Source organism: Bos indicus x Bos taurus, chromosome 3, assembly GCF_003369695.1.
Source record: "Bos indicus x Bos taurus breed Angus x Brahman F1 hybrid chromosome 3, Bos_hybrid_MaternalHap_v2.0, whole genome shotgun sequence".
Lineage (NCBI taxonomy): Eukaryota > Metazoa > Chordata > Mammalia > Artiodactyla > Bovidae > Bos > Bos indicus x Bos taurus.
Genome location: NC_040078.1, coordinates 66,589,943 through 66,601,139, shown reverse-complemented (window position 1 = coordinate 66,601,139; position 11,197 = coordinate 66,589,943). Strand labels below are relative to the sequence as shown.

At 44.0% G+C, this 11,197-nt stretch overlaps 1 long non-coding RNA gene and 1 pseudogene across 1 annotated transcript; both read right to left on the bottom strand.

Annotated features, from left to right (window-relative positions):
• Positions 1 to 664: 664 nt before the first annotated feature.
• Positions 665 to 5,442, bottom strand: LOC113890501. Its single transcript, XR_003510508.1, has 4 exons — positions 5,118 to 5,442; positions 4,878 to 4,994; positions 1,965 to 2,117; positions 665 to 868 (listed from the first exon to the last, which is right to left on the bottom strand). It is a non-coding gene; the product is annotated as an uncharacterized LOC113890501 (long non-coding RNA).
• Positions 5,443 to 9,957: 4,515 nt separating this feature from the next.
• Positions 9,958 to 10,963, bottom strand: LOC113890335 (annotated as a pseudogene).
• Between the last annotated feature and the right edge of the window lie 234 nt (positions 10,964 to 11,197).

Here is an 11,197-nt window from a genome sequence, read left to right as displayed (position 1 = left end):
TCCTTTTAGCCCTGCTCCTCTGTGCCTCTGCACTGTTACCTCTACTTCCTCTCTAATTGTTGTCTCTTTCCTTTTAAAACACTGAAAAAAATAAACTGGGCACTGTTTGTTTCCAGAACTGCTTACAGCACTACCTTCGTAGGCAATTTGTTTTTCCTGGTAAATCCAATTCTCCCTTTCTGAATTATGGTTTGGGTGTTTGGTTGCTGTGACCTGTAATTCAGCACTGATTTTCAGCTTTAAATCTTCACAGTGGGGTCCAGCAGGGCAGGCACAGACTCTTCTGGCCTTGTCAGTGACTGGCTTTCCTTGGAAAGAAGCTGCCCATGTGTTCAAGCTGTGGCCCTGTTTTGGGTCTTTGGTGTATCCAAAGCATACCTAGCTTGTATCTCCGAGGCATGTGACCACCCTTTCTGACTCACAGATATCTCTGTCCTTGGTTCTTCCAATGGTTCTCCATACCAGAAATCTGAATCAGCCTCCGAAGGTATAAATCAAAGTCTTCAGTCTCCTCTTACACCTGTTGTATGCACCCCAGGGCAAACACATTGCTTTGCTTTGTTTCCTTCTACTAAAGCAGTGGCTCCAATTATTTTGATACCAGGAACTGGTTTCCTCTGACTGCAGGTGGGGGGGATGGTTTTGGGGTGATTCAAGTGCATTACATTTATTGTGTACTTTATTTCTATTATTATTATATCAGCTCCACCTCACATCTTCAGGCATTAGATCCCGGAGGTTGGGGACCACTGCTCTACGGGGTTGAGCCTTCTTTCAGGATCTGATTGTAGATTCCTGGAGGGCAGGGACCTCTGACTGCATCTTGAGCTTTGTATATAGTGAATGCTGGATAATACCAGTAGAATGACTGAAAGAGAAAAGACATTAAAAAGTTCTAGTCTGGACTGGATGGTTATCAGAAACAGTGATTTGCTGAGAAGACACTGGCAGCTGGGTTGGAAAATGGGAACACCTGTGTTTGATAATTTGATAATCCTTATTGATTGATAATCATAATCATTGCTCTGAAGTCTACTTAGGACCTGACTTACTGACTGAGAAGGATTTGCACTTCTCAACAGGAGGGACACTACTCAACAGAGATGGTGTCCACAGGCCTGTACTGGGCAATTCCTCCCCTGAATCTCCAGTATTGTTGAAAGGTTCCAATGAGATAATCCATATAAAGTGCTTGGGAGAATACCAAGGATTAGTGAGCAATCAGGTTCATGTTTTTGTTGCTTATTATGGAGGTTGTGATCATTACAGAGAGCAGCCTGGCTCTGTGGATGGAGCTGGAATCATCCTTCCTGAAAGGTGGTAATCCTTCCACTTATTTGCTGAGCCACTGATTTCTGCAACAACGATTTATTGAGTGTTTAAATGTGCCAGATACTAATTCTACCCAGCTGAAACAGGTATGTAAAGGTTGCTTTATTTTCAAAGATTTTGGTTTCCTCTTGAGGCATATCCTTTTTTCAGAAAATAGTTGCTGAGTATTAATTAATGAAGTGGTCACCTTTCACGTGTGGATTTAGGGCAAAGGGAGATGACATTGAGGGGGTAATACATAGGTCTTTCTGCTTTACCATGACTAACTATTATCTACCCTGGTTCTGCTTATTCCTATTTTTTGTAGTGCCACATTTAGTTTATTTTGGCCACACTGTGAGGCTTGTGGGATCTTAGTTCTCTCTCAGCAGTGCAAGTGCAGAGTCCTAACCACTGGATCCTTAGGGAAGTCCCTATTCCCATTTTTTGCTTGATTTTTCTCAAAGCACATTTCACTATCAGACATATTGTATATTTTATTAATTGAGTTGTTTATTGTGTGCTTCCCTTCACTAGAGTATGAACCCCACAAGGGAAAAACTTTTGTCTGTTTTGTTCTATGCTGTATTCTCAGCTTGGAACTGCGCCTGACACGTGTCCTAGAACTATTTTGTTGAGTGAATCTGCCCCACCTTTGAAAGCTCCATCTTATACGCTGGTTTTGCCATGCTTTCCCTAGACTCTTCTCTAGGGCTGGAGTTGTCTGGTAGGATATCTGACTCTTTTGCCTTGTTTGTCCTGCTCTTTGGTGCTTTGCAAAAGACACTTTTGAGGTTTCTAGATATCTGGAAAAGAGGAAAGATAGCATCTGGCCAGTAGTTCACTAACCATCTTGAAGATTTTATTCAGATGAGAGCTGTCTGCTTTATTTCAGAATCCATCAGGAATAATTCTCATGTGGAAATGATAACTGCTCTAACACGTTTATTATGTACTATACCAAGTGCCTTACCTACCTTTTTCTCACTTCATTCTCACAACAAATCTATTATTATTAGTAATAATAGTAATATTATCAGTAATAAATATCATCAGTAAATAAATATTATCAGATAATAAATATTATCAGTAATAAATCTAATATTATCAGTATTATCTAAAATTTTACAGGTGAGAAAATCAAAACAGACTGATTAAGAAAAGTAAAGGTCACACAGCTAGTTAGTATCCTTACTGGAATTTGAACCCTAGTCTCACTGACTGAAAAGCTTATCCACCAACAACTAGGCTACCCCTAGACTGTTTGGAGTTCCTATTACGGGCTTTGTTTTATATTTATGCCAATTTTTTTATCTTAAAGAAAGCAAACTGACTTGATTTCATTGATTCCTGAGACCAGTGGCTGTCCTGCCTTGCAGATATTCTTTACCTTGGCAATAGCAAGAGCATATTTTAAATAACAAAGGATGGAATATAAGGTTTTATGTTAAAGATCACTGTAATACTTCCAGCAATGTAACTGGTAAGATAGATACATAATGCTTGTTTCAAAACAATGTGTATTTCAAAATGATGTAGAACAGAAGTTCTCAAACTTTATTTAGAGTGCATAGAAGGAACAGCTTGTAGAACTTCAAGCATTTGAGCCTTCCTCCCAGAGACCCTGGCTCAGCTGATGTGGGGAAATTAAGTTTTTAATAAGTCAGATGACTTTGATGTCAATGGTCCTTGACCACAGTTTAAGAAACACTAATATGGAAACATCAGGAAAGAAAAATAGAGTTGAGGAAACCTAATATATAGCCTCAGAAAGGGGCTAATACATAATACCAACCAATCTATAATATCAAGAGCCTCAGCATGTCCCAAACATGCTTCAGATCTCTTTTGCATGTGAACTTGATAGGTTCCCTGAGAATATTGTAAAGATAATTTGTTGATCAGTCCTTAGAAAGTGAAAGTGAAGTAGATCAGTCGTGTCCGACTCTTTGCGACCCCGTGGACTGTAGCCTACCAGGCTCCTCCATCCATGGGATTCTCCCAGCCAGAATACTAGAGTGGGTTGCCATTTCCTTCAGGGGATCTTGCCGACCCAGGGATCAAACCTAGGTCTCCCGCATTGCAGGCAGACGCTTTAACCTCTGAGCCACCAGGGAAGTCCTAAAAATATCCAGTAAGGTATGATGCAAGACTGTGTGTGTGTGTGTGTTGCTGTGGGGCAGCAAACATAAAGTGTAATGATACTGACATATAGGCACAGACCAAGATGATTTAACTCCTTGCTTGGAACAGTGCTTTATAATCACTGGGAAAGAACTTTTTGAATAGGTTATTGGAGTTGTCACCCAAATGTTTTCTGACAACTCAGGGGGTAGCTTTTATCATGTTATTTGAAAGACTGTCCTACAGGAGACTAAAAAGGTGAAACTACCCTTTACAGGAGATTTACTAAAAAAAGAGAGCAGGGTCACATTTAGCAATCTAGTGTTCTTGCCTGGAGAATCTCAGGGACGGGGGAGCCTGGTGGGCTGCCGTCTTTGGGGTCGTACAGAGTTGGACATAACTGAAGTGACTTAGCAGCAGCAGCAGCAGAGATGTAACAAGAGTGGAGAGAGAATCTTTCCTTATATTTGTGAGAGCAACAGGGTCAGCCCAGGAGAGTGGTGGGACAGCACTGAGAGGCTGGAGAGGACGGTGGTGAAGGACATTCATGTCACTGCGGTGGCACTGCTGTCAAGAGCAGCATCAGCAGGGACTGGTGCAAAAGGTAGGGAATGACTCGGCCACTTCAGTAGGAGGAAGGCTAGGCCTTGATCCCTAATGATGCCTCTTGATGGTGACAGAGCCTGGTTAAAGCCAGGGTCCTAAAAGTAACTAACATTTAGTATAGTATTTACCACATGCTAAGTCTTCATCTAAGTCCTTTGTATTTATTACTCTCAGGTTAAATTGTTTATCCTATTTGACCTAAAAGGTGGCAGATGTGGGAACTGAACCCGGACCAAGTTCAGCATCACTGTGTATAAATGTTGTGCTTTATGGTTTCTCCCACATGCCTTAATGCCAGTTAGCTTTCCCTGATACAGATCATATAGGTGAGACCCTGGCCAGCTGTGTCTCTAGCCTGTGACATTATTAATTGGTAGGGTAATAAGAGGGGATTAGTACCCATCTCGACTTGGAATATGACTCAAATGACTCTTGTCCATGCCAGAACTCGTAGAAGTTATCCAAGACATGTTTACTCGAATGAAGAATAAAAGAACTTGGCTTAAATGGCTTGAGGACATTATCTTTGAGTACCTTACATTTGAACAACTCATCCTAATGACAAAAGCCAGAGACTGTTTATAGTCATAAGCTGAACTGCTTAATGCAGTCTGGTAAAATGGAGCATTACATGTCACAGCCAGGAAAATCATGTCTCCTTGAAATAAACACACACACACACACACACACAAAACCAAACCAAAACAAGGTTCTGTTGGAAAAACAAAAAAGTCCAGACCCCTCATATCTTTTTTCTCAGCAAATCTGATTTGATAAGAAACCTTACACTCCTCTGATTGGTAATACACTGATAAGATATAATTATATATAATTACCTGTACTCTTCTTCTCCTCTTGAGGAACTTATATTCCATTGAAGGAAAAATAAAAATGCTGTTTACTCACTTCCTCTGAATCTCAGAGCTTTCCAGTGGTGACTCCTTTCCCTTTTACTAATGAAAAGAAGATGCAAAAGTAGAAGTTGATCCAGGAAGCCTGGAGAAGGAGGGTACTTTCTGAAAGTTAAGCCAGCAGCCAAGAACCACCCCCTCAGAAGACGAAGAAAGAGCAGTTACCTGAATGATGGTCACAGCGTGTGGATCCACAGGGCTCCAGCCGCCCTCCCCTGCCTCCAGCCTGTTCTCTTACCCACACTGAGGAAACGTCCATCTCTCAGGCCTCTTTGGCACACCTCTCCCTCTTTGCACTGGACTTCACTGGGAAAGCGGCTGTAGCGTGTCTATTTGAAAGACAATAAAACAGCATAGTTAAATCAGAGATTTAGATTGCACCAGGATATGATGTGGGCAATTTATTTGTGCAGTTCTCAGTATCAAAAACAGCTCTGGGTGCAACTATCAGGAAGATTAAAGAAAGTGTTTGCTGTCATCAAACTGTTCTTTTAAAAGATGTCAGGAAACAAAACATATTTGTAGCAAGATAAATACTGTGTACTGGATGCATAACAGAATGATTTATTAAACCCACACAATGTTATTTACTGTTTGAGGGGTACATGTGGTTTCTTACCTCATTGGCCTTTATTGGCCTCGCTGTTTTCCACAGAGGGCATCTGTCTGCACCACAGCCCTGAGTCTAAGCAAAAGCCCATGTGTTGACCAATTGGTATTCCTGCTGTCCTTGGGAGTGGATGTATTGGTGGAGTGGGGGAATCAGGCAAGACTTTCAAGAACACTTGATTCATTTTCAGAAGTTAAACATGAATGCAGCCTCTAATCATGAAAAGAGGATTGCTTTATGACAGGTTAGAAAGAATAAGTGTGTGTGTGTGTGTGTGTAAGCACAGGTGGGTGGGGGGAGCATACTCTCACACACATGGTGTTGCTGCTTTGTATCATTTGCTCCTTCAGTCTGAAAATAGGAAGTGTCAGGGTTTGCTGAATCCTGTTGCTGATGATGTACATAATGCCATAAGCAAGTGAAGGTATGTGGTGACTCAGCCTTTTCCTTTCTCAGATATTCTTTCCTTCTACACCTTAATTTTGAAAAGTCTGGCAAGGAGTTTGTGAGAGTCAAAAATCTTTAAAGGCTCCATGTGTTCAGCGATAATGCTTTGTAAATAGTCCTCTTAGAGGTGCTAAGCTTCTAATTAGGCAGTGGAGAAAAAAGTAAATCTCAACCTAATAAGCTTTGTTGCATTGTGTATCAGGAAACAGTGAAGGACTCAGACAGTCACAACTCTTTTATTTCAGGAAAATATTAATTAAAAAAAGTCTCATTCTGAACAGAAAACAAGAAATAGGGTGGAGCTATTTCCTATTCACTGGGTAAAATGCATCACCTGGTGACCCCTCTGGCTTTACCCACCAAAATCACTAGTCTGCTTCTCTTTCTCTGTCCTGCTCTGGGATTCAGGAGGCTGCCTTCTGTGGATTACCTTCCCCAGTTCCCTTGCTGTCTGGCTTGTCATTGGATGTGGCCATTGACAGGCACTGGCAGGGTGCTGGAGGGTGACAGCAGAGGGAGATGAAGTGCCTGGATATTTATTCCTCCCCGCTCTTCCTGTACATCCCTGATTTTGACAGTGACTAAATCCCATTCCTCTACTTAGGCCAAGACTCAAATGGAGGCACCCCAACACCTCCCTTTCACAGGGTTCTGTTAACTCCTCTTCTTTTTCTGTTGTGCTTGTGGAACTGCAGCCTGCTCTTGTTAGGCCCTGTAGGCTTTATCATTCCATGAGGGATACCTTACCTTGCCTACTCCTCTTTTTAAAAAGATATTTATTTAAGGCTTCACTGGGTCTTCATTACTGTGTATGGGTTCCCTCCAATTGCAGTGAGCGGGGGCCACTCTTTAGCTGCATTGCTTGCACTTCTCATTGCAATGGTGTCTCTTGTTGTGGAGCACGGGCTCTAGGGTACACGGGCTTCAGTAGTTGTGGTGTTAATTGTTCAGCTCAGTTCAGTAATTAATTGCCCTGTGGCATGTGGGATCTTACTCTACCCAGAATTGAAGCTGTGTCTTCTGCATTGACAGGTGAATTCTTAACCTCTGGACCACCAGGGAAGTCTCCCCACTCCTCTTAGACAGTACCCCTATTAAATGATGTTCCTTTGCCATTTGGGGTGTATCACCTTGGTTTTTTTTTTTTTTTTTTTACTACAGTCCTATCTCCATCCTGTTCTCTTTCACCCAAACTGAGCCTCTTGCTGTTCCTCAAATATGCATCTGCTCCTTCTCTGTGCTTTTGTGATTCTCAGTTTTCTTTACCTAACCCCAAGGACTCGAGGGTCCTGCTTAGTGGTTAGCTGGTTCAGTATCAGATGCTTCAATCATTTCTGTACATTTTTGCTAAACAAATGTCTCTTCTTTGCTTAAATATACCTGGTGGCAGGAATTCGCTGCCTCTTAAGGTATCAGTATTCATTCATTCAATTCATTCAGAGAACAGTTCTCTTTTTGCTGTCTATTATGTGCCAAGTTCTGTGTATGGTCTCATCTCTCAAGAGGCTCATAAAGAGGAGATAAATATATGAATAAGCAATTTTGGTATAACCTGATATATGTTACTTTAGAGATATTCAGAGTGCTATGAGAGCATGGACAAGTGATCATTCATTTCTGGCTTGTGCAGTCAAGATAATCTTCCCCCATGGGGCAACATGTGAATTGAGACTTGAAGGATGAAAAGAAGCTCTTCAGGCAAACAAAGGTGGGTAAAATGTGCCAGAAGAAAGGACTGAGATGTGCAAATGCACAGCATTTAAGAGCTCTCTGTGTTTGGGCTGCGACAAGTACGTATGGCTAGTGAGTCTGAAAGTGTGGCCAGAGAGTTCTTTCTTGCATGCATTTACAATCTATCAGCACTGTGCTGTACAACTATGCTTCTTCCACCTTAAGACATCTGTATAGTCCCTCTGTTTTCTTTAAAAAAGCTATCCTCTAAAGATTTCTTAGCACTGTAGCAATACTGCCCCTACTTTAGAGTTGATGAAGTGGAGGCTTACAGACAGTAAATGACCATGGACATGTGGCTGGTGGTGAAGACAGGATGACAATTCAGGCAGTCTGATTCCAGAGCCTGAGCCAGAAGCCACTGTGTATTCTTCTGTATTCCTTTTCACAGGGACTCAGGCTCCTGTGTCAATGTGGTGGTTATTTTTCAAGTAACTCTATCTTGTCAATGTTCATTTTATGGAAGAATATCCAGAGCACAAAATGTCATAGCAAGAAGGGAACTGCTTGACCAGTGCAGTTTAGAGCAGGACTGGTGTTTCTACTCGCCTTGAGACCATTCTCACAACGATGGAGAGGCAGACCACGTGGCCTTTCTTAGTCACATCTTACAGGTAAGTAATCAGTTCACAGTCAACCAAAGTCACTATGTTAACCATTACTCCCTTATTTGCCTGCTTAATTCAGGTCTCCATTTAAAAGTCATTTTTGGAGCCCTTAAACTATTTAGGTCCCCTTGCCATACGCTTTCAGAGGACCTCCCACTTCCCCCAGTGTGATGCTTATCACAAGTTATGGTAGATATTTTTCTAATGGTCTCTGTCTTCCCTGATAGATTTTTAAAGCTCCATGAAGACAGAGGCTTATTTTGATTGCCATGGAATCCCCTTAACTTAGCCTCTGGTAGGTGTGTTCAATGTGTAGTTATTGAATGAGTAAGTCTTTCTTCCCCTGCGCTATTATTTCCATCCCTCCTTGACCAATAGGGTCACCACTATCTTGATTTCTGGCAGCACAGACTAGTTTTGCCTATTATGAACTTCATAAAAATGGAATCAAACAACATTTACTCTTTCGTGTTAGTTTCTTTTGTTCAATGTATCACGTGTGCCATATATTTTCAGTCTATATCACTTCCTACCAGAGTGCTAGGAAAGCCTCCAAGATTTCCTACCTCCTCCTCTGCTTAGTTCCCCAGACTGGGAGTTTGATGGATTTTACTCCTGTGGTTAGGTCATGTTGCTGCTGCTGCTAAGTTGCTTCAGTTGTGTCCAACTCTGTGCATGTTAGGTCATGCTATATGATGCATGTGACTGGAAGGAGATTATTCAGGTAGCCCTGACCTAATCACATAACCATTTTATTTTATTTTCTTGATTAACAGTTTTATTGAAATATAATCCACATACCATAAAATTCATCCGAGTTTTGTCCTGCATTCATTCTGATTGCCTGTGGGCTTGGACTTAACTCTGCCCTCATACTCTGCATCCTCTTAGAACTAATCCTCAGTTAGTTCTAGGTTCTACTCTTCCTCTCTTCTAGACTGATATCGTCCATCCCACTCCATTTTTCTTCATTGTTTGGTAACATTGTTTCTGTCTTGTAGTAGTTATCTTAGGATTTTTTAATGTGTATGCTTGTCTTAAATTTTAATTTTTACCCAACTTACAGATAAATGTGGTTCTGTTGTATGTTGTGTTTTACTCACTAAATTGCTCATCTCTTTTGTGATGCCACGGACTGTGGCCCATCAGACTCCTCTGTCCCTGGAATTCTCTAGGCGAAAATACTGGAGTGGGTAGCCATTACCTTCTCCAGGGGATCTTCCCAACCCAGGGGTGGAAACCAGGCTTCCTGCATTGGCTCCTGTATTGGCAGGTGGATTCTTTACCACTGAGCCACTAGGAAAGCCCACAAATAGAATAATTCACTTCCAGGCACACCTGAGGATGATCCTACCTACTCACAGTTACCCACCGGTCAATTCCATCTTCAGCTCTGCCTTATAGGAGTTGATTTTTGTCCTTTCCAACCGAATTTTGGACTGACAGAGCAGTCACAAAGGCTGCTGATCCTATGGACACGGGAGAGGAAAACTGGGCCAGGGAAGTGCCTCCCACGTGCCCACTCTCTCCTCACTGCTTCCTGTCCCCCACCCCGCAACTTTCAGGGAGCCTTCTACCTCACCAGAGGAGGCTGGAAGCCGGATCTGGGTCACCCCTCCCCCAGATCTGAAGGTGCTTTTACACGTGCAGCCTGAGCCCTCTCCACAAGTGGGAGAGGCAAGCAGGGCAAATGCCCACTTTCGGCCTGGGTCAAGGCTGGGGTCGTGGCGGGACTGGATCTGGCTGCCTGGCCCTGAGGCCAGGCCGGTCTGCTCCAGGACAGAATCGGCCTTTCTTGGGGGCCTTGTCTAGGCGTTGCCCCGCCTCGGCGCGTCCTGGCTACTCGGCATCTTTTCCAGGGCGCTTCGCCCACATGCACCTGATGTCTTGGGGCCTCCAGTAACAGGCGTTTGGCATCATGGATCTTTTTACCGCTTTTTCCCTTTAATTCCCCGGCCTTGCCCGTGTCCAGGTCCCACAGCCCTTCCAGCCTGGCCCGTGGCGCCTGCGGGCGCTGCCAGTAGTTCCTGCTCATCAGCGGCGTGAGGTTCCCCTTCGGTTTTTGCCTCTACTTCCAGCCCTGCTTCTTGCTGGCGGGCTACTCCTTGGTCACCTCCACCTTATTGAAGAGCAACCCAGGCACGGGTGTCTCTGTGGCCTCAGTTCCCACCGAGGCCTGGGCTGCCTTCGCCTTTGCTCTCCTTCCTTCTGCTCCTCTTTGGGTCCTGCTCCTGCTTTCTCCTCCATCTTTTCTTCAAAGCCGGGGAGACAGCTCTTTGGCGCTGCCCTGGCCCCCGGCCTTCTGTATTTTCTCACACAGGCGCTGTCACAGGACATCCAAGGCAGACTGAGTCCGGCTCTTGGGCCAGGCCGTCTGCAGTGGCTGAGGCCGTCTTCCTGGTCTGAGACTTTTCTGCAGGGGCCCGTGTCGTTGGCTCCGCAGCCTTCTCCTCCCATGCTTTCTCCTGTTCTTTCTTCCTTTTTGGGGGGCCTAACAGTTTCTGAGACTCGAGTTTTGCCAGCAGACTTGTGCTTCTGTGGCTTGGGTTGAACTGGGAGCAGACCTTTCTGGCCAGGCTCTGCAGGTAGGCATCCTTTGCAAGCAGAGAACCCATGGCTGAAGGCCCTAGGCTCGCTGGGGGCTTGCTTGGACTCTTACTCAAGGGGAGAAGGGCTGGGGTCCAGTGTCCCAGGCCAGCATCGGCGCACCCCAACGCCTCCCCCCCGCCCCCTCCCAGCTGAAAACCACCGCATGTAGCCACTTTAAATGCAGAATCTTCCCAGGTTGGCATCCGCTACCTAGAAAATAGGGACTTCAGTCCTACAACTGCAAGGAACTGAATTCTGGC